This window comes from Macaca fascicularis, chromosome 5, assembly GCF_037993035.2.
Source record: "Macaca fascicularis isolate 582-1 chromosome 5, T2T-MFA8v1.1".
NCBI classification, from domain to species: Eukaryota; Metazoa; Chordata; class Mammalia; order Primates; family Cercopithecidae; genus Macaca; species Macaca fascicularis.
The window spans coordinates 134697338-134720055 of NC_088379.1; positions in this window are offsets into that span (position 1 = coordinate 134697338).

Below are 22718 nucleotides of genomic sequence, written 5' to 3' on the forward strand. Positions count from 1 at the left end.
TCCTTGAGGAATCGCCACACTGTCTTCCATAATGGTTGAACTAGTTTACAATCCCACCAACAGTGTAAAAGTGTTCCTATTTCTCCACATCCTCTCCAGCACCTGTTGTTTCCTGACTTTTTAATGATCACCATTCTAACTGGTGTGAGATGGTATCTCATTGTGGTTTTGATTTGCATTTCTCTGATGGCCAGTGATGATGAGCATTTTTTCATGTGTCTGTTGGCTGTATGAATGTCTTCTTTTGAGAAATGTCTGTTCATATCCTTTGCCCACTTTTTGATGGGGTTGTTTGTTTTTTTCTTGTAAATTTGTTTGAGTTCTTTGTAGGTTCTGGATATTAGCCCTTTGTCAGATGAGTAGATTGCAAAACATTTCTCCCATTCTGTAGGTTGCCTGTTCACTCTGATGGTAGTTTCTTTTGCTGTGCAGAAGCTCTTTAGTTTAATGAGATCCCATTTGTCAATTTTGGCTTTGGCTGTCATTGCTTTTGGTGTTTTAGACATGAAGTCTTTGCCCATGCCTATGTCCTGAATGGTACTACCTAGGTTTTCCTCTAGGATTTTTATGGTATTAGGTCTAACATTTAAGTCTCTAATCCATCTTGAATTAATTTTCATATAAGGAGTAAGGAAAGGATCCAGTTTCAGCTTTCTACTTATGGCTAGCCAATTTTCCCAGCACCATTTATTAAATAGGGAATCCTTTCCCCATTACTTGTTTCTCTCAGGTTTGTCAAAGATCAGATGGCTGTAGATGTGTGGTATTATTTCTGAGGACTCTGTTCTGTTCCATTGGTCTATATCTCTGTTTTGGTACCAGTACCATGCTGTTTTGGTTACTGTAGCCTTGTAATATAGTTTGAAGTCAGGTAGTGTGGTGCCTCCAGCTTTGTTCTTTTGACTTAGGATTGTCTTGGAGATGCAGGCTCTTTTTTGGTTCCATATGAACTTTAAAGCAGTTTTTTCCAATTCTGTGAAGAAACTCATTGGTAGCTTGATGGGAATGGCATTGAATCTATAACCTTGGGCAGTATGGTCATTTTCACGATATTGATTCTTCCTATCCATGAGCATGCTATGCTCTTCCATTTGTTTGTGTCCTCTTTTATTTCACTGAGCAGTGGTTTGTAGTTCTCCTTGAAGAGGTCCTTTACATCCCTTGTAAGTTGGATTCCTAGGTATTTTATTCTCTTTGAAGCAATTGTGAAGGGAAGTTCATTCATGATTTGGCTCTCTGTTTGTCTGTTACTGGTGTATATGAATGCTTGTGATTTTTGCACATTAATTTTGTATCCTGAGACTTTGCTGAAGTTTCTTATCAGCTTAAGGAGATTTTGGGCTGAGACAATGGGATTTTCTAAATATACAATCATGTCATCTGCAAAGAGGGACAATTTGACTTCTTCTTTTCCTAACTGAATACCCTTGATTTCTTTCTCTTGCCTGATTGCCCTAGCCAGAACTTCCAACACCCTTCTGAAACTATTCCAATCAATAGAAAAAGTGGGAATTCTCCCTAACTCATTTTATAAGGCCAACATCATCCTGATACCAAAGCCTGGCAGAGACACAACAACAAAAAAAGAGAATTTTAGACCAATATCCCTGATGAACATCGATGCAAAAATCCTCAATAAAATACTGGCAAACCGGATTCAGCAGCACATCAAAAAGCTTATCCACCATGATCAAGTGGGCTTCATCCCTGGGATGCAAGGCTGGTTCAACATTCGCAAATCAATAAACATAATCCAGCATAGAAACAGAACCAAAGACAAGAACCACATGATTATCTCAATAGATGCAGAAAAGGCTTTTGACTAAATTCAACAGCCCTTCATGCTAAAAACGCTCAATAATTTCGGTATTGATGGAACGTATCTCAAAATAATAAGAGCTATTTATGACAAACCCACAGCCAATATCATACTGAATGGGCAAAAACTGGAAAAATTCCCTTTGAAAACTGGCACAAGACAGGGAAGCCTCTTAACTTTCATCGTAAATGGAGAACATGGTTTGTGATATGATGTTCCTGGAGTTGTTTGCAAATTTGGTTGATGAGATTATTTCTGACAGAACCAAATCAACCCAAGAGAATGAGCTCTTAAAGATCTCAGGTTTTCTGATATTAGTGTAAATGATACTTTTGATAAGTCATCATTATGTATGGATAGACACTTGATGCAGAGCTGTTATATTTCAGAATATATTAGACATAGATCAAGTGTTTTATTAATTTTTAAATTTATTCTATCCCAGGATACATTTCTATAAAATGTATATCAAAATAATTCTTGTGATCTGGTATAAATATAAATAACCTATGTGTGCATTTTGATAAATTCAATATAAGCCTTATTTAGTGACAGCAATTGTTGAGAGTGAAGTCTCCTTGAATGGGAAAATAATTTGTTCTAAGACTTAAGAATTAATCCTTCTATCCATATCTTTATCATTCAAAGGAGGCAGATAAATAATTGAAGATTTTAATATTTAAAAAAATAAATATCTCATAGATCGACTCTAAAATCTTTAAAATATATTTCAGTATCAGTTCACAAAGATAATATCCTCAATAGAAAAAGAGCTTTATAGGGATAAAATGAAGCCATGAGATTCTCACTCTCAGCCCAGCATCCCAATAAGGCAAGACGAACTTCAAAATAATAAGTTTTTAAAACTTTTTTGAGAAAATACCAAGAGGAACTGAGATCCAGGAAGTATGGAGCCTTTTATAGGAAAGGAAACATGACAACCACTTTTATCTTTGGCAGAATTGTCAAAAGAGGAAGAATACTGCATAGACCAGGAAAGGAAAAACCAATCAAAATTATAATACTGCTAATGATAATATGTGGGCTCATGTGATAAATTAGACTGTAGTCACAGAGAAATTTTCCATCCTCTGATAATTCTTTCCTTTGGGTCTTTACTGATAACCAAAAGAAGGAGATAGAGAAGGAGAGATGAATAGGTACAAGAGAGCTACCATCCTAAATCAAGCAGGAGAAAGACCAGAGAGTTCACAGAGATCCCCAGAGACACCCAGATACTGACCCAGCTACCAAACACTAGTATGAAGGGAGAATAGCTAAGAGAAACACTTTTGAGTTACTTCAGACTGAGTATAGGGCTGCTGCCTCAGAAGACTCAGCTTATATGGGAAGACTGTAAGACTCAGAAAGTAAAAAGTATGAATGGAAAGCAGAAGTTATTTCTTTGCTATCCAACTATCAGGGAGCTAGACTGGAACACAGGGAGAGAGTAACCACAGCTGGCAGTTCAGCTTTAAAACACAGGCAGCTCTCTGGAATATTACAAGTACTCAGATCCAAGGAACCTAATAAGAGAAAAATCCTGACTCTGTCTTAAGAGTATTTGAAGTTCATGGTGAGCTGAATTAAACTAAAATTTTATGAAACTCACACACAGCCACATTCTAGATCAGATTGACTCAGCTTCTCCCCATGGTGGCCTGATTCAAACAAACAAACAAACAAACAAAACTCTGCTCCATTGTGGAGGAAATAATTATTTACTTCAGTCTCAACTAGACTTTAATAAAAATGTCTGGCATGTAAAAAAACTACAATATGAAAGAAAGGAAGAAAGAAAATACAAAAGAAAGAAAGAGAATGAAAGAAATGGAGAGAAGAAAAAAGAAAGAAGGAAAAAATGAAGGAAAGGGTGACTAAAGGTCAAGAAGATTAATATTTAATAGAAATAGACTAACAGATGCCTCAAGTATTATAACCATCCAACAGGGTTGTTTAAATTGACAGTGATAAAAATGCTTAAGAATCTAGTGGAAAAGGTGGGAGAATTTCACACAGAGATAATTTTGCAAAGATATGGTCTAATTGAAATGGAAATTTCCAATAGCCAAAGTGAAAGGCTAGAAATAAAGAAATATGATTTTAGAAATAGAATAATTATTAAATGTGCTTAACAACAAACTAAAAACAGTTAATGAAATGATCAGTGAAATAGAAAACAAATTAATAGAAAGTATACAAATTGAAGCATAAGGAAAGGAAAAAGGAATTGAAAAGGAATAAACTGTTCAAGATATATGAAGCGATAAAAAATAGTTTAATATATACATTGCCAAAGTTGATAAGGCAAAAGACATCTCTGAAGAGATAATAACTGAGACTTCTCAAAACTTAGTAAAAAATATCAAGCCATAGTTCCAAGAAACTCAGTAAATACCAGGTAAAGCAAATACAAGCAACCACTACTATGACAAGGCCACCTAAGCATATTATAGTCAAGTTGCTGAAAACTGCAGATAGAGACCTCTAAACCAGCCAGAGGGAAAAAAGATACATCACATACTTGGAAAAATGAAAGAAAATATAATGAAATTGCTTCAGAAATAATGAAGACCACATGCCAATGAAATCATACTTTTAGAATACTGAAAGAAAAAGCTATGAATCTAAATTTTGTATTTGACAAACATATACTTCAAAAATTAAGAAAAAATTAAGACATTCTCAGAGAGATGATACCTGAGAGTGTTCATCAGCTCCACATAAGAAATGCTTTAAGAAGTTCTTTAGGCTAAGGGGGAATGATACCAGACGGGATTCCAGATTTCTAACAAGGAAAGAAGAGCATCAAAGTAACTATCTGCGTAGGTCAATGTTTTTAGTGCCTCTGTAAGTCTTTCTCTCTTCATCTCTCCTTTTCTCTGTGTATATGTATACATGTGTAATTATATTTATTTAAAAGACTATTGACTATTTAAAGCAAAAGTAATAGGTCCTGTAGGGTTTGTAGTATATGTAGTAGTAAAATGTAAGACAAAAGAAGCACAAAGGCAGGAGATGGATAATGAATATTAGACTGATTTAAGGTTCTTATGCTGTTTGTAAAGTCATACAAAGTTATTGAAAAGTTCCCAGTAAGCCCACTGAGAAGGGGATTAGTGCACTGGATGTTCATTAGGAGTGCTCTTGACATTTCCAACCATGGAATAGTGGGGGCTGAAACATGGTTAGAGAAAGAAATATTTGTGATGAAGAACAAGTACAAACCTCTGTCCACCCCTATGGGTGCTTTGGAGCTGGCATATTCCTTTTGATTTATTCTTCATTGGCAGCAGGGAGCCAGGCCTTTACACTCCTGTGTTGAACAGTCACTATATGTTGACTGCCCCTGGAAGAAGACATGAGCTCAGAACAGTCAGTTTTCTTTAGCGGAGGTAATCCCAATGATAACTGATGTCTCGGGGCATCATACAGCTGCACTTCCAACAGCTGGGGTGGGGATGCCTTCACTTCTGAAGGGGATCTGGGCAGTGTAACACAATACCCATGAAAGGATATAAGCATGTGTTAATACAAACAGGTAGAAATTAATGGAAGTATATATACCAGAGTCTTAATAGTGGTCACCTCAGGAGGTTGGGTTTGGGGCATGTAGGTGGACATATTAATTTTATCTTTGTATATTTTTCTATTATTTCATGTTTTATAAATATAACATCTGAAAATATTATCTTAAGATTTGTAAAGACATAAAATGGTATTTTAATTTCAAAATTCTTTTATATTTAATGCTGATTACATTTCTTGAAAGACAATGGTTATTTTTGTACCAGTCAGATTCTAAAGGATCGTAGGAATATTTGTTTATTGGATTTGAAAGATTTTCTAATCTATGTTCAGCACATCATTTTTTTTTCTCCTTTTTAAAGCTGTGAGTGGGAGAAAATACTATTCTTGCCACCTAGGTTGCCAACCAAGAATAAGTATCTTTGAGCAGAAAGGCAATTTGTAGTTTTTCTTATGTTGTGGTTAGATGTAAGAGTGCTTTCATGAAAGACAGGGAGAAAAAGAAAGAGAGAGAGAGAAAGAGAGAAAAAAAGAAAGAGGGGAAGGAAAGAAGGAAGGAAGGACGGAAGGAAGGAAGGAAGGAAGGAAGGAAGGAAAGAAGGAAGGAAGGAAGGAAGGAAGGGAAAGGAAGGAAGGAAGGAAGGAAGGAAGGAAGGAAGGAAGGAAGGAAGGAAGGAAGGAAGGAAGGAAGGAAGGAAGGAAGGAAAGGGAAAAGAAGGAAAGCTTACTACACTGTTAGCCAGTAGTAGATTTTCCTTTGGCTCAAGGAAGTTCCTGATCAGTCTCAATTCTTACTCGAATTCCATTTATAACTTTGTGCATTCTTTTTAATGTCAGAAATTCTGAACTGAAACATCGTAAAGTTTCATGGAGAAAATTAGTCATAGTCCAAGGTGGATAACTGAAACAGATACCAAGAAGACACAATGTTTTCCTCTGTCAAAGGTATGTTAGTGTATTCTTGTTTCCTTCCATTTAAAAAGATTTATGTTAGACAAATGTGGGAACAATGTTGGTGTTACATCCAATAGTTTATTATTTTAACTGGAAATATAATAAGAGAATAAATGCAATTCATATGAGTGGATTTATGAACAAGAATCGTTTACAGATATTTCTCTAATGAAAGTGATATATAAAATTTGTTTGTATGTTGATAAGGCAATTTATATTCCTACCGATTAAGCATTAATAGGTCCAAGCATTTATTAGCCATAATTTCTCTTAACTAACAGTGGCAGGTGTCCTCATTCAAAGCAAATAAATGCAAGCTGTTTTGTGAATCATATATATGCAAAGTAGTTATTCCAAGTGACAACAATATTACATCAGTAGATTTTGAGATATTTTATTTTGATTTTTAAAAGGTAATGAAATTTCAGTATTTTCTGTGGCAAATTAATAACACCATATACCACCTTGAATGTAATATTGATTATATCACTTTGTAAAGTCTTCTGCCTGAGGTTTAAGTTACTGACTGTGGCATCTTATTTGTCTGATAATTGCATTTTAGTTCTCTTTGGGAAATCATGCCTGAATTAATTGCGTCATTATAGTTAACATTAGTAATAAACAATAATAGGAAATATTTGTCTGCTCAAGTGCTCTTATTGCCTTTAACCACTTTGAATTATTAAAGCATTGAAATCAATACTGTTCACTTATTTTTAATAATGAGTTCAATGACATAAAAGTAAACAGTTTTAGAAAATGACTTTTTCTTTGAAGCCCAGCACATGTTGCTATGTATGCAGAGTGCAGACTGAACTTGCAGCCGCTTTTGGCAGTTTTAAAATTATTGTTAATTAACTTTTCTGCTCAAATTCCTGCAAGCTCAACTATAGTTGATGAGTTATCATGCTACAGCCAATAAATCCTGAAGTAATTTCATAAACATAGTTATTTAACCTAAATTGGATTCTCCATCAATCGAGACAAATCAATTTTTAAATGCCATAATAGTGTGAGTTTTAATAATGCCACTTTATACTTATATTGGTTTTCACTTAAGGAACTTTACATTTACAAATTTAATGTTTCTACAGGAAAATACTAAAAATAGAATTATTATCCATAGTAATATATATGAAATGTATACTTAAAATATATTCATTTATCTAAATTGTTATGTAATAAAAACATACTGGGGTTTGATGCAAAGACAAGTGAACTCTGCATCAGGAGGCCTCAGCTGTAGTTTCAGCTCTACCAACTGTCATTTTCATGAATGCCAGCAGGTCATTTATTTCACTGAGACTTAGTTTATGCCTTGGCAAAATGGAAATAATGCACTGAATTCTTGTAAAGATCAAGAGTTAATGTATCAGAAGTGCCTCATAAAACATAAAGGATTTTACAAACAGGAGATAATTTTCATTGTCTGTCTTATAAATTCAAACTTGTTAAATTCACATTCTGTGTTTCTACATAGTTGTATTTTATATGACCACAATGACTCCAAACTTGTTTTCAAGGTAATCATGGACTGTATATAATTTTTTTTAAATTTAAGATTTAATCTGGCTTGCTTCAGGGTTTCTATCTTTATACATAAATGATCTCTTAGAAAGAAAAATATGCAAAGAAGATTCTAGCTTAGATAAAAGTCTTTCTGGGTTAAAACTGGAATATTTGATTCTGAGGAAATTTCAACAGTGGGGATTTCCTATTAGTTTAACCAACATGTAAATACATCTTTGGTCAAAGAAATATATACTTAATATATAATATATAGCCAGATGTGTATTTGTGTGTGTGTATGTATATATATATACACACACACATATACATATACATATATATACACACATATATATGGATAAGGAAAATAAATAAAATTCTACTGAAAATTTAATTTACTGTTTTTGGAAAAAATATGGGGACAAGAGAGAGACATTGATGTATTTTGTTCTGGGCAGCTATTTATTGTGTTAAGCACAACTAAGCATTCATTCATTCATTTATTAATGTTACCACATATTGAATACATGTTATATGTTCATTGCTAGGTGCTGACTCTGCAAGGACTTGAAATAGTGGTTTTGCGTTCAGATATTCCCAGTATAGTAGAAGATGCCACCTTGTAAGAGATGATTACAACAATGTGTTATATTCCATAAACAGCACATGTCTAAAATGGTAATGTCACGTTAGGGAGAGAGGTAATTGAGAATCCTGGGATGCCTTCCTAGAAGAAGAGATATGCAGAGCTAGTATTAATGATTCAGTTTCACATAAAGCCTTCTATTTTTATATTTCTCGATAAAGAGATTTTGACTCTATATTTGTCTAAATCCATACTATGGTTTTGAATATTATCCTTATCTCAAATAGAATTTTAGGTGATGTGAAGATCCCATTCTTTAGTGCCACACTGTCAGTTTATAGAGAGTTTACAAAGATGCCACAGCCCAGATTTGTTCCTGGAAGATGTAGAGCCAAAAAGTGGGCACGCTGACTTCAATCTGGGTGCTGCCCCTCCTCAGACATCCACTTTCACATTATGTTCTTAATCCCATCCAAATTCAGAAAGCACGTGAAATCCAAATAGACGTATATGTTTAGGATGTATGTATATAATTATATATATGTATATAATTTGTGTTCCAATTTTATATACTCATTATTTGCATTCTGCTTCACATCTACTTTTGGCAACCAAAAGTTGATCAAAAAGAAAGAGAGAGAGAGAGAATTGTTTATATCTTTCATTTATTCACTATGGTACCAAAACAACTCAGTGGATGTAAAAAACTAAAAAAAATAAAATCTGTGGTTATATGTGGAATTGTGATTTTTGTTGTTGCATTTCTACTGTTTACAAACTGAGAGATTTTAAACCATCAAGAGCTCTCAAATGCCTATGCTGACCAGTATGTGATTACATTTCTATGGTCTTCAAAAGGCAGGAATCTGTGACATTCAAAACATTGAATTAATTCAAGTGTAAAATTTTGGTGCCAGTGAAAACTTTGCCAATAGTTTAGGGCGTGTGTAAGTTATTTTGTGACTCAGTGCTTTTCTTTTCCCCCTCAGAAATCATCTACTTTTTTGTTCCTATGACACTCTCCACTGGTTTCTGTGGCTAGTGTAAGAGCAGATTTCGTTTATGCCTGGTTCGTTATTTCACAGCAGTTATACTTGGTTATTTAATAATGCTATTACAAAAATTCTTTTCTTGCCTAAACTCTATACAGGTTTCTCTGAACCCAACTAGGCCCCATCCTTGGACATATTCTCAAGAACCCAGTTTTACCAAGAATCCTGTCAGGTTGATTTTGCCAAATTCCCCACCTTCAAGATCTGATCACCCTCAATATCTAAGCAAATTCCTCATCTTGCACAATTCCCCAGGTAATATCTCATCACCTTGACCTGCCTTCAGCAAGAATCCTGTTAGTTTAGCTTAGCAAGAATCACCTTACCCTCTTTGGAAATTTCTATCTACTGACCTTGCCACCCCCATCCCCACTACCCTTGTCCTAGGTTATAAATCAAATTTTTCTTTATTATATTCAGAATTGAGCCCAATCTCTTTCCTTTATGGCAAGACTCCTTTGTAGTAGTCCTTATATGTATTGTGATAGACTTGAATACAGTCAACCTTTCCATTTTTACAATTGTCATAATAGTTTCTTCTTTAACAGTTACAGATAAAATAAAAAACATTTTTGGCTTTTCATTTATTTTGTGCATCTTATAGTGGAAAGCCCATTCAGGAGCGCTTGATGCCCAGCTGGGAAATGGGGGATCCAGGGTTAGTTTTACTCCTTTACCCCCTAATACTCTCCCTTAAGATAAAACTTTTAGATCATGAAAATATATTTTTTAGCCATATGGTCTTCCTTCATTTTTTTTTTTTTTGCTATTAGAGGTGATAAGATATTGTGGGCCAAACAATAGACTTAGATTCAAATCTTAGTCTTTTTTTCAAATCAAATAAATTTTTCATAATCACTCCTAGGTTCTACTATTATCAACTTTCTTTTGAAATCATTATTGCTACCTAGTCCATGCTTTCTGGCACTACTTATAGATTGACATCTTGTAAAGAAAATTTGGCTCTTCTGCTGTTTTAAAATAAGACTATATTTCACCAGGGCAGTTTTGCAAAGTATCAGTTTTATTTTGTGCTGAATATATCCTACCAAGGCTAATTACTTCCCACATCTGTTTTTCTTATGGTATTGTTTGACTATGTCCTCACCTGACTCTCAACTTGAATTGTATCTCCCAGAATTCCCACGTGTTGTGGGAGGGACCTAGGGAGAGGTAATTGAGTCACGGGAGCCGGTCTTTATTGTGCTATTGTTGTGATAGTGAATAAGTCGCATGAGATCTGATGTTTTTATCAGGAGTTTCTGCTTTTGCTGCTTCCTCCTTTTCTCTTGCCTCCACCATATAAAAAGTGCCTTTTGCCTCCCACCATGATTCTGAGGCCTCCCCAGCCATGCAGAACTATAAATCCAACTAATCATCTTTTTCTTCCCAGTATTGGGTATGTCTTTATCAGCAGCATGAAAACGGACTAATATAGTAAATTGGTACTGTAGAGTGGGGCATTGCTGAAAAGATACCCAAAAATGTGGAAGCAACTTTGGAACTGGGGAACAGGCAGAGATTGGAAGAGTTTGAAGGGCTCGGAAGAAGACAGGAAAATGTGGGAAAGTTTGGAACTTCCTACAGAGCTGTTGAATGGCTTTGCCCAAAATGCTGATAGCAATAAGGATAATAAAATCCAGGCTGAGGTGGTCTCTGATGGAGATGAGGAACTTGTTGGGAACTGGAGCAAAGGTGACTCTTGTTATGTTTTAGCAAAGAGACTGGCAGCATTTTGCTCCTGCCCTAGAGAGTTGTGGAACTTTGAACTTGAGAGAAATGATTTAAGGTATCAAGCAGAAGAAATTTCCAAGCAGCAAAGCATTCAAAAGGTGACTTGGATGCTGTTAAAAGCATTCCATTTTAAATTGGAAACAGCATAAAAGTTCAGAAAATTTTCTACTGAAGATGCAGTAAAAAAGAAAAGCCCATTTTCTGAGAAGAAATTCAAGCCAGCTTCAGAAATTTGCAAAAGTAGCAAGAAGCCTAATGTTAATCCCCAAGACCATGGGGAAAATGTCTCCAGGGCATGTCAGACACTTTCACAGCAGCCTCTCCCATCACAGGCCTGGAGGCCCAGGAAAAAAAGTGTTTTTTGTGGGCCAGACCCAGGGTACCTGTGCTGTGTACAGCCTAGGAACTTGTCTCTGTGTCCCAGCTGCTGCAGCTGTGGTTGAAAGGGACCAACATCGAGCTCAGGCTGTGTCTTTAGAGGATGGAAGCCCCAGGCCCAGGGTTCCCGTGCTGTATGCAGTCTAGGAACTTGTCTCTGTGTCCCAGCCACTGCAGCTGTGGCTGAAAGGGGCCAACATAGAGCTCGGGCCATGTCTTCAGAGGATGGAAGACGCAAGCCTTTCCAGCTTTCATGTAGCGTTAAGCCTACAGGTGCCCAGAAGACAAGAATTGGGGTTTGGGAATCTCCACCTAGATTTCAGAAGATATATGGAAACACCTGGATGCCCAAGCAAAAGTTTGCTGCAGGAACAGGGCCCTCATGCAGAACCTCTGCTAGGGCAGTGCAGAAGGGAAATGTGGGGTCAGAGCCCTGACACAGAGTCCCTACTGGAGCTCTACCTAGTGAAGCTATGAGAAGAGGGCCACCATCCTCCAGACCACAGAATGGTAGATCCACTGGCATTTTGCACCATGCACCTGGAAAAGCCACAGACACTCAATGCCAGCTCATGAAAGCAGCCACGAGGGAGCCTGTACCCTGCAAAGCTACAGGGGTGGAGCTGCCCAAGACCATGGGAACCCACATTTTGCATCAGCGTGAACTGGGTGTGAGACCTGGTGTCAAAGAAGATTATTTCAGAACTTTAAAATTTGACTGCCCCGCTGGATTTTGGACTTGCATGGGCCCTGTAACCCCTTTGTTTTGACCAATATCTCCCATTTGGAACAGCTGTATTTACAATAACTGTATCCTCATTGTATCTAGGAAGTAACTAGCTTGCTTTTGATTTTACAGGCTCATAGGTGGAAGGGATTTGCCTTGTCTCAGATGATACTTTGGTCTGTGGACTTTTGGGTTAATGCTGAAATGAATTAAGACTTTGGGGGACTGTTGGGAAGGCATGATTTGTTTTGAAATGTGAGGACATGAGGGGCCTGGGTTGGAATGATATGGTTTGGCTGTGTCCTCATCCAAATCTCAACTTGAATTGTATCTCCCAGAATTCCCACATGTTGTGGGAGGGACCCAGGGGGAGGTAACTGAATCATGGGGGCTGGTCTTTCCTATGCTATTCTCGTGATAGTAAGTCTCATGAGATCTGATGGGTTTATCAGGGGTTTCCGCTTTTGCTTTTTCCTCATTTTCTCTTGCTGCCACCATGTAAAAAGTGCCTTTCACCTCCCACCACAATTCTGAGGCCTCCCCGGCCATGTGGAACTGTAAATCCAATTAAACCTCTTTTTCTTCCCAGTGTCAGGTATGTCTTTATTAGAAGGGTATGTCTTTATTTACTAGTCAGGTATGTCTTTATTACCATTTTATTAGAAAACGGACTAATACATCTTATTTACATGTCAGTTGTTGAGATTCATTTTTCTCTCTATAGCACATTATACTAGGTAATGATTCAAATAATTTGTTTTATTTTGTGTTGGAAAGGAGAGGACAATAATATTTATTGTAGATTGACTAAATTAGGTTCATATAGAATTATTAACAAATACGTGAGCAAATTGTGAGAAATTTCTCTCAGATAATCGAGGTCATTCTATCTTTCATGATGCTAATCCAATTATTCCACACATTTTTGGTCACTGTGTGAATTAATAGTTACAATTGTGCATTATTTTCTATCTGTTAGACCTTGTACTGTCTTTATATATTATCTCATTGAATGCTCAGAATAGCCCTGTAAAAACTTTCCCTTTGTAGATAATAAACTGAGACAGAATTAAGCATCCTGTCTAGTATTACAGATTGGTAGGTTGTGGACTCAGGCTTGGAACTGAGGCAGTGTGACACATTGGCCCTCTCACTCTTCCTTATGCTGCTGCATCAGCAGAAGAAAAGGCTATGTTCAAATGGTATAATTAAAGAAGTGTGTTTCTGTTACATTATATAAATATTCACACACATACATATGTTTTAATATATATATAAAACAAAATGCTAACATATTATTTAAAACACCACTAAAAATGTTGTTTTATGGGCTTTTTTCTCTACACAGAAGTACTTCTAAACATTTTCTACATTAGACTCAATGGTCTTCTCTAAAATGACATAATAAAGGTGCTATAGAATATCAGTATAAATAAATACAATTTATTTAGCTATTCTCTACTTTTGAACATTTATGTTACTTTTAATTTTTGACATCATAGAGGTAAATTCATGTTGATGCATAATAATTATTTCCTACAGATTTATTTGTAAAAGAGAATTTGGGGACTGAGGATTTTGAGCATAGTCTCTGAAAAGTCTCTTGAGTGAAGTAATTACTCTATGGAGGCCACTGTATAAGTCATGCTCTTGGACAATTCCCTTCTCTTAAATACAGTTTAAACTTATGAGTTGTTCTAGTCAATAAAATAGGGCAAAGGTAATCACTCTCTTGATTAGGTTACATTAAATGGGGAAGACGATGTTTTGATTTTTTCCTTGTGTAATTTACGCCCCAAATTAGTTGGTTTTGAGTTAATCAAAAGAAAGATTTTGCTGAGTGATTCTGAATTAATCCAGTGAAACCTCTTAAATGAGCCCATAAGGCTCGTAGTGGCTCTATTTTCCTGATGAAATGCAAACTGGTGATAGACACATTTAAATTATCTTTTTTAATACTGAGACTCAAAGAAGTTGATTGAGTTGCCCAAAGTCTTGCAACTTGTAAGTGGCAGAACTGAGACTTAACCTAGGATGATCTGAGTATAAAGCAGAGATTCTGAATTCAAATGGTCTCAGAGGACAGGCAGACAAGGTAAGGGAATGAAACAAACTTTCAGTAAGAAACATTTCTCAGAATCAGTTGAGTCTTCAAGTACATAGCGTATAAAATATGTACTCAAGTTGCATCACAAGTGAGTCAAGGATTTAAATGATCAATCTAAAACACTTGCCCTTACATTCAGTCTTTCCTCAATTAAAAATAGGTAATATAAGTTACATTTGAACAATTAAAAAGGCCCTGAAAACTGTTTTTGCACTAAAGGGGACTACTTAAAAACTAAACCCAAACCTCTGGACTTTATTGATTAACCATTCCAGTGTGTAGAGATCTAAACATAAATTTTGCTCTAGATGATTGTTAGTTACTATGTAGGAATTCTGGCCTAATGTGGTCTGATTTTCTGATATTTCTAAAGATGCTACCAGATTGAATGTTAAGTAAAACTTTCCAAATTAATTTTTTAATTAAAGTAAAAAAAAAAAAAAAAAAGAAAGTAGAGATAAGAGAACTTTCAAAGTACTTTAGGTTATTTATGAGAGGGAAAGTGCTATATTGTAATGTTCCTATTACCCTTAACACCGTTACACATTTTTTAGTATTGACTTCTAGCTAAGCATTTTTAGCTCTGGTGAAATATGGTAACTTTGCATATTAACCGGACTTATAGAGATTTTTGGAGACAATGTTCTTGTATATGAAAGCCGAAAGATATAACCTTGTTGAAAAACCCATTCCTATTGGGATTTTCTAGGTGCAAATTAGGTAACTTATGCAACAAGAAACAAAACGGGAACAAAAGTTCTCCACGCTACCCTACTCCATTATCTACTGTCATTATCATTCTAATGTGTATTATAATAGTTTATTCTTGATGTTAGTCTCATGTGTGCATTGTTCATGGATTCATTAAAGTATCTTTATTTTTCTTACAATCACATACTAAAAATATAGAGTACTTAATTCATATCATAATTTCTACTCAAATAATTATCAATGCATCATGAAAATCTGTAAGTTGGAGCTAGCTTCAATAAGATAATTAACATCTGCTAAAGTTGCAAACATTATTAAAGTTATAAATATATTTAAAAAGTTTAATTGAGATAAGGGCTTGTTTTAGGAATATCTTTTATAAAATGTTTAAAAGTAATATAATTTAAAAAACTAAAAGCAGTTCATCAATGTTTATCATCAGTTTCTTTTTATATTTACTCTATAAAAGTTAAAAATCTCTCCTTTTCTATATTTTGAGAATGGTTGATATGAAGCCTATGACATAGTTAGCATTATAATTGTCAATATCCCTTAAGAGGTATTTGAACCAAATAGATATAGTTGGAAATGGTTTGTAAGTAATTATCAGAGCACATAGTATTTTGTTTCCTGCGTATCATTCACATCATGTGTTTCAAAAGATTGTGAAACCAAAATGCAGTATTATTTGATTTTGAGGGGTTTTTTTTTTTCATTTTATTTTGAATATTATAAGGATAAGAATGACAATTCCAAGCTCTGACATGTAAAGAGCTTGAAAATTGTCATTCTTCTCCTTATAATATCACATAATATCATAATATATTATTATCATAATAATATAATTAGAAAAACCTGAAAACTTGAAAATCAGTGGTTTTTCCTGGACCATGGGATAACTGAATTTTGGGAAAATCCATCTTAAAATCTACAGAGAGAGGCAAATGCAGACAGTTCCAGAGTTCCGGCTGACTTGGAACAACCACTGAAAGTCTTTTTTTTTTGTTTGTTTGCTTTTTATTAATATTATTTTTGATGGACAAATCATAATTATATACATTTACAGGGAACACAGTATTCTTGTACCCCACTGATGCCCTCTTACCCTCTTCCTGCCTCTCTAGATATTTAACCTCTTTGTGCCCATTTGTTTCCTCCTCTGTAAACTGAGGGTCTTAATGGTTCCTCCTGGTAGGTTTATTGTGCTGATCAGTTGAGATTATGTCTGTGAAGTGCTTAGCACTGTGCTTGGGTTACAGCAAATGATATTCATTGATTGTTTGGCATGGGCTGGGTACAGGGTAGAAGCGAATGCATGCCTGAAAGACCATGAACTCATTGACGACAAGGACTGGGATTCTTCTCTCTGTGTATTTGGCATTCAGTGTAGACCTTGCCAGTTAACAGAAGATTTTTCTTTTCTTTTCTTTTCTTTTCTTTTTTTTTTTATTATACTTTAAGTTCTAGGGTACATGTGCAAAACGTGCAGGTTTGTTACATATGTATACATGTGGCATGTTGGTGTGCTGCACCCATTAACTCGTCATTTACATTAGGTATTTCTCCTAATGCTATCCCTTCACCCTCTCACTACCCCACAACAGGCCCCAGTGTGTGATGTTCCCCTTCTTGTGTCCAAGTGTTCTCATTGTTCAATTCCCACCTATGAGTGAGAACATGCAGTGTTTGTTTTATTGTCCTTGTGATAGTTTGCTGAGAATGATGGTTTCCAGCTTCATCCATGTCCCTACAAAGGACATGAACTCAAAACCACAATGAGATACCATCTCACGGCAGTTAGAATGGTGATCATTAAAAAGTCAGGAAACAACAGGTGCTGGAGAGGATGTGGAGAAATAGGAACACTTTTACACTGCTGGTGGGACTGTAAACTAGTTCAACCGTTGTGGAAGACAGTGTGGCAATTCCTCAAGGATCTAGAACTAGAAATACCATTTGACCCAGCCATCCCATTACTGGGTATATACCCAAAGGATTATAAATCATACTGCTATAAAGACACATGCACGCTTATGTTTATTGTGGCACTATTCATAATAGCAAAGACTTAGAAACAATCCAAATGTCCACCAATGATAGACTGGATCAAGAAAATGTGGCACATATACACCATGAAAGTCTTTTTAAGTAAATATAATCGATCCACTAAAAGAGTAGGTAAAATAGAATCATAAAATGCACAACTAAAACTAGAAAAGGCAGAAAAAGAAGCCTCTGGCAATGGCTAGACAAATACTATGGTTTACATGAAAAGAAATATATCAATAACCAATTTAAGTGTGATTGGTAAGTATGCCAATTAAAAGACAGAGATTGTCAGAGTATATTAAAAAAATAAAACCTGACTATATGTTGTCTGTAAGAAACCCACATTAAACGTAAAGACTCTGATCAGCTACAGGTTAAGGGATGATGCCTTACATGCCAATAGCAGTGAAAACAAAGCTGAAGTAACTATATTAGTTTCAGACAGAGCAGACCTCAGAACAGTAAAAATTATCAAAGATAAAGAGGGGTATTTCATAATGATAAAGAAATAAATTCTCCAGGAAGACTGAAGAATCTTAAACATTGATTCACCTACCAGTAAAACATCAAACCATGTGAGGCAAAAAGTCTTAGAACTGAAAGGAGAAATAGACAAATCCATTCATGTAGTTAAACCTTCAGTGCCTCTTGTCAGTAATGATAAGTCAAACAGGCAGAAAAAACATTTAAAATGCAGTTGATCTGAACAACAAACATTATCAACCAACTTGCCATATAATTATGTCAATTTTTGTTTTTTATTTTATTTTATTTGTTTTTTTGAGATGGGGTCTTGCACTGCCGCCCGACTGGAATGCAATGGTGCGATCTCGGTTCACGGCAACCTCCGCCTCCTGGGTTCAAGCGATTCTCCTGCCTCAGCTTCCTGCATAGCTGGGATTACAGGCACCCGCCACCACTCCTGGCTAATTTTTTGCATTTTTAGAAGGGAAAAGGTATCACTATGTTGGCCAGGCTTGTCTCAAACTCCTGACCTCATGATCCGAATTATGTCAATTTTTTATATAATATGCCACACAAGAAGAATACAATACACATTCTTTCAAGTTCATCATATTATGGAATATTCACCAGGATATAGACCACATTCTGGACCATAAAACATAACAAATTTTAAATAATAAAAATCATCCAAAGTATGTTCTCAGACCACAATGTAATTAAACTGGAAATCAAAAAGAGAAAGATAGCACACCTAGCATACAGAATTTGGTTTCTAATACAAAGCACATAATACATATGACAATAAGGCTTCTTGGAGAAATAGCTGACTCTAAGGCTGAGACAGAGATATCTGAGATAAGCTAGGAGCATGTTGCGGTAACAGAAAGGAAGGAAGTGCTAAAACAACAACTGGATACTGAGGGTGTGTCAAAAGAACACAGGGACACACTGAAAGAGCAAACAATGGCCAAAGCTGGAACAATCTGATCAATAAAATAAACAAAAAATGGTATTGGATTATAACCCAAAGTATAAAATATATATATCCATTTGTCCATGGCGACATAAATAAGTGATTTGAAACATAAATTAATGGGAGAGAATAGACAAATCCTCCATACAAATAATTCCAAATCATTTATATTGATACATCACCTTAAGTATAACTGGTAGTTTCACTGTCCTAGATGCTGAATTGCACTTAATCTCCCAGATTTTAGTACCTATTTCACTTTCCTACTTTACCTGCAATCTTTCAGTCTAAAGCCTGTTTAGATCCAGAATGTAAGTCTGTTTTTTCAGGAGCTGACAGATAGCTGCCTAACAAAATAGACTGGGAATGAGAATTTGGTGATCTAACTGCTCTTCATACGGGCTTCGATCAAAGCAAAACAGAAAATCTGCTTCTTTTCAGGTTCCGACATGAATGCTGCCTTGTGTTCATTAGGCTTCCAATCCTGAGTTTCTAGAGTTCTGTAGTGACAAACAGGCTTTCTTCTCATTTACACCTTTCCTCCGACACTTTAGGTATGATTTTTCTTCTTTTTAGTAGTATTTCCTTCCATTTTTTTTTATCTTCAGATACTGTGATTCAGGGCTAAGATATTTTCTGTTTTTGCCAAAGAGGGAGGTTCTCTTTCTGTGTTTTTTTCCTCTTGTTCTCCTAGAAGTAATTTTTGAGAGAAGAGTACGATATATCTTCATCATCTTGAAACTGGAAGTCCACAGTTGACTTCTTAAGGGTCATTGTTATTGATGACTAATCTCATTTGAAAATGCTATAAAAGTAGGCTCACTAGCCTTATAACATTCTACTATATCATTCATCAATAATGAAAATAGCCTTTCGAGCAAAAGCGTGCATTTTATGACATTTTCAAAACATTTGCATATCCTGAAGGGAAATACAAAATATTTTACACCTCTCAAGCTGTGCTGACTAGAGGTCACCACCATGTTATGTTTTATCCCGCTAAGTGTCCATGTAGAACTTAGTTCTCCTCTAAAATTAATAAATCTCCATATAAGTAAAAGGAAAATACAGATCTAGACTTGGTGATAGTATAAAAAATTTAAAGATAAGTCAACTGTTGGTCAAAATTTACCCCAGTATGTGAAGGAGAATGAATCAGAGATATTCATCCAAAGGCTACAGAATCTATGCTTTCTTATTTAATTTGAAACAATCAATTTAATCAGACAAATGATATTCAAATACACTGGAATAAGTCCAGAGACATCAACATTAATAACTTTCCTGTAATGTTATCACATGCCAGTTGTAATTCTTATGAAAATAAAGATTCCTTCCTTCTTTCCTTTCTTCCCTCTCTCCTTCCTGTCTATATTCATTCATCACATATTTATTGCCTACTATTTGTCTGGCACTTTTCTGTTGCTGGGAATCTGAAAAAAGATGGAAATATTTTCCTTCATAGTGCCTACATTAAAGTGGGGAATGATAATTGGTAACTCTTCCATAGTATTTACCATGAGTCAGGAATAGTTCATTGTTCTTTATCTACATTAACTAGCTTGGTCATCCAAAACCTGACAGAAACTACTAATTTATTTAACAGATAAGAAAACCATGGTATAGAGAAATTAAGCAACTTGCCTAAATGACAGACAACAACTGATAGCTTTGAGGCTTGAACCCAGGCCACCGGATAGTTAGAGGCATTATCCTTAACTATTAGACATCGTGCTTATCTGTGGCATAAGTTCTGATCTGATTTAAATTCAGTTATCAGAGTTCTAATGATCCTAATTTTTTCCCTTCTCGTCTTACCAATGATATACGATCTCTGCAAAAAGCATGAAAAACATACAGAAGTCATAAAAAAATAAAATAATATGAAATCCTACCACTTGGAGACAGTCACTGTTAACATATATATAATATGTAGATGTACATGTGTATATGTATGTGTGTGTGCATGCATGTCTTTTTTGTATGTTTGCTAACTGTGTAATATTTTGTAATCTTTATTTTCACTGGCGTCATTTTAAAGTGGCAGTATTCTTTTACATAAATATATTCCCAGCCCCACAAAAAATAATTTATTGAGTAAAAAGTAATTAAAAGTATCACAAGTTTTTAAATGAAATCTCTGTTGTTGCACATTTATATAGAGAAGTTCTTTCTATCATAAAACAAGGGTGGGAATGGAATGACTGGTTTTCCTTTGTTAGGAGAAATTATTAGAATTGTTGAAGATAGGGTAAGCAGAGATTTTTAAAAAATATTTTAATCCATATCGGCAAATTATTCTCCCATAAGGTTTTATTTCCCAATGGTGTATACATGTTCTTATATTCCCACAGCCACTAAGTTCCAGATATTCATAGTCTTTTGAATTTTTGACAAACTGAGGACAACATGTGGTATGTTAGGATATTCATTATTTTCATTGGACTTTCTTAGTAACCAAGTATGAAATGTCTGTTTTGGTTTCCCTTTGATAGACATGTCTCTGTTGTCTAATTAAGATTTATTTTTTATTGGTTCATTATTTTTGCTTGCTTTCTATCATTCTTGCAATTTCTTCTCACCTCTGTAAACTTACTGATTTCTTTTAAAATGAATATTTAAAAGCTTGTAGGGAACAACAACAACAACAAAACCCATATAAAAATGGGCAAAGGACGTGATCAGACAGTTCTCAAAGGAAGACATACAAGTGACCAACAAACATGAAAAAATGCTCAGCATTATTAATCATCAGAAAAATGCACATCAAAACCACAATGGGATATAATCTCATACCAGTCAGAATGGTTATGATTAAAAAGTCCAAAAACAACAGATACTGGTGAGGGTGTGGAGAAAAGAAAACACTTATACACTGGTGGGAATGTAAATTAATCCAGCCGCTGTGGAAAGCAGTTTGGAGATTTCTCAAAGAACTTAAAACAGAGTGCCATTTGACCCAGCGGTCCCATTACTGGGGATGTACCCAGAGGTAAACAAATTATTCTACCAAAAAGACACATGTACTTGTATGTTTATCACTGTGTTATTCACAATAACAAAGACATGGAATCAACCCAAGTGCCCATCAATGGTAGAATAAAGAAGTTGTGGTACATATACACCATGGAATACTACACAGCCATAAAAAAGAACAAAATCCAGTTCTTTGCAGCAACATGGATGCATCTGGAGGCCATTGTCCTAAGTGAATTAGTACAAAAACAGAAAATCATATGTCGCATGTTCTCACTTATAAGTGGGAGCTAAACCTGTCAAATTAATGGAACAATAACTGTCATAAGTCAAATAAAATGTGCCCTTTCTGAAAAAACAAAAACAAACAAAAACAGATTACCCTAACTTTCTAAAAATAGTCCTCATACCTGGGGTAAGGCACTTCAATACACTATCTAGTAATTTTTCTCTTTTACTAAATAAGCCTAAACTCTTTACCCTGTCTTTGTGTCTAGAAGAGAAAGAAAGCAAAGAAAAGGATGTACCCTCTAACAGCTAGAACTTCCACCTGCTGTGTTTTCCCAGGAACTGTGATGGATGACCCTTTGGGAGGAACTCTTTGTACTCAAGAGTCCTGCCTTCCCCTGTTAAATTATCAAAACCTGTCCACTTTTGGTGTCCATACTTTCTGGTTGCTGCTCAATTTTCAAGATATAGCCACCATAGGACCCTGTCACCTCCCATCCCTTCCAACATGTGGTCATCTGTCCAGACTTATATCAGCCTTGCCTACCCTTTCCCCACTATTGTCAAGTTTCCCCAATGCTTCTCCCGAAATTCAGGGCAAAGCAGTAAACAATGCCAATATTTTCTTAAACAGTTGTATATCTTTCACAAACACTTAAGAAACAAGCAACTTCATTCTTCTTTTAGATATTTCATTCTTGGGCTGGGCATGGTGGCTCACAGCTGTAATCCTAGCACCTTGGGAGGCTCAGTAGGAGGCTTGCTTGAGGCCAGGAGTCAAAGCAAGCCTGGGCAACATAGTGAGACTCTGTCTCTACAAAAATTAAAAACAAAATTAGCTTGGTGTGGTGGCAAGCACCTGTGGTTTCAGCTACTAGGAAGGCTAAGGTGGGAGGATCACTCGAGCCTGGGAGGTGGAGGC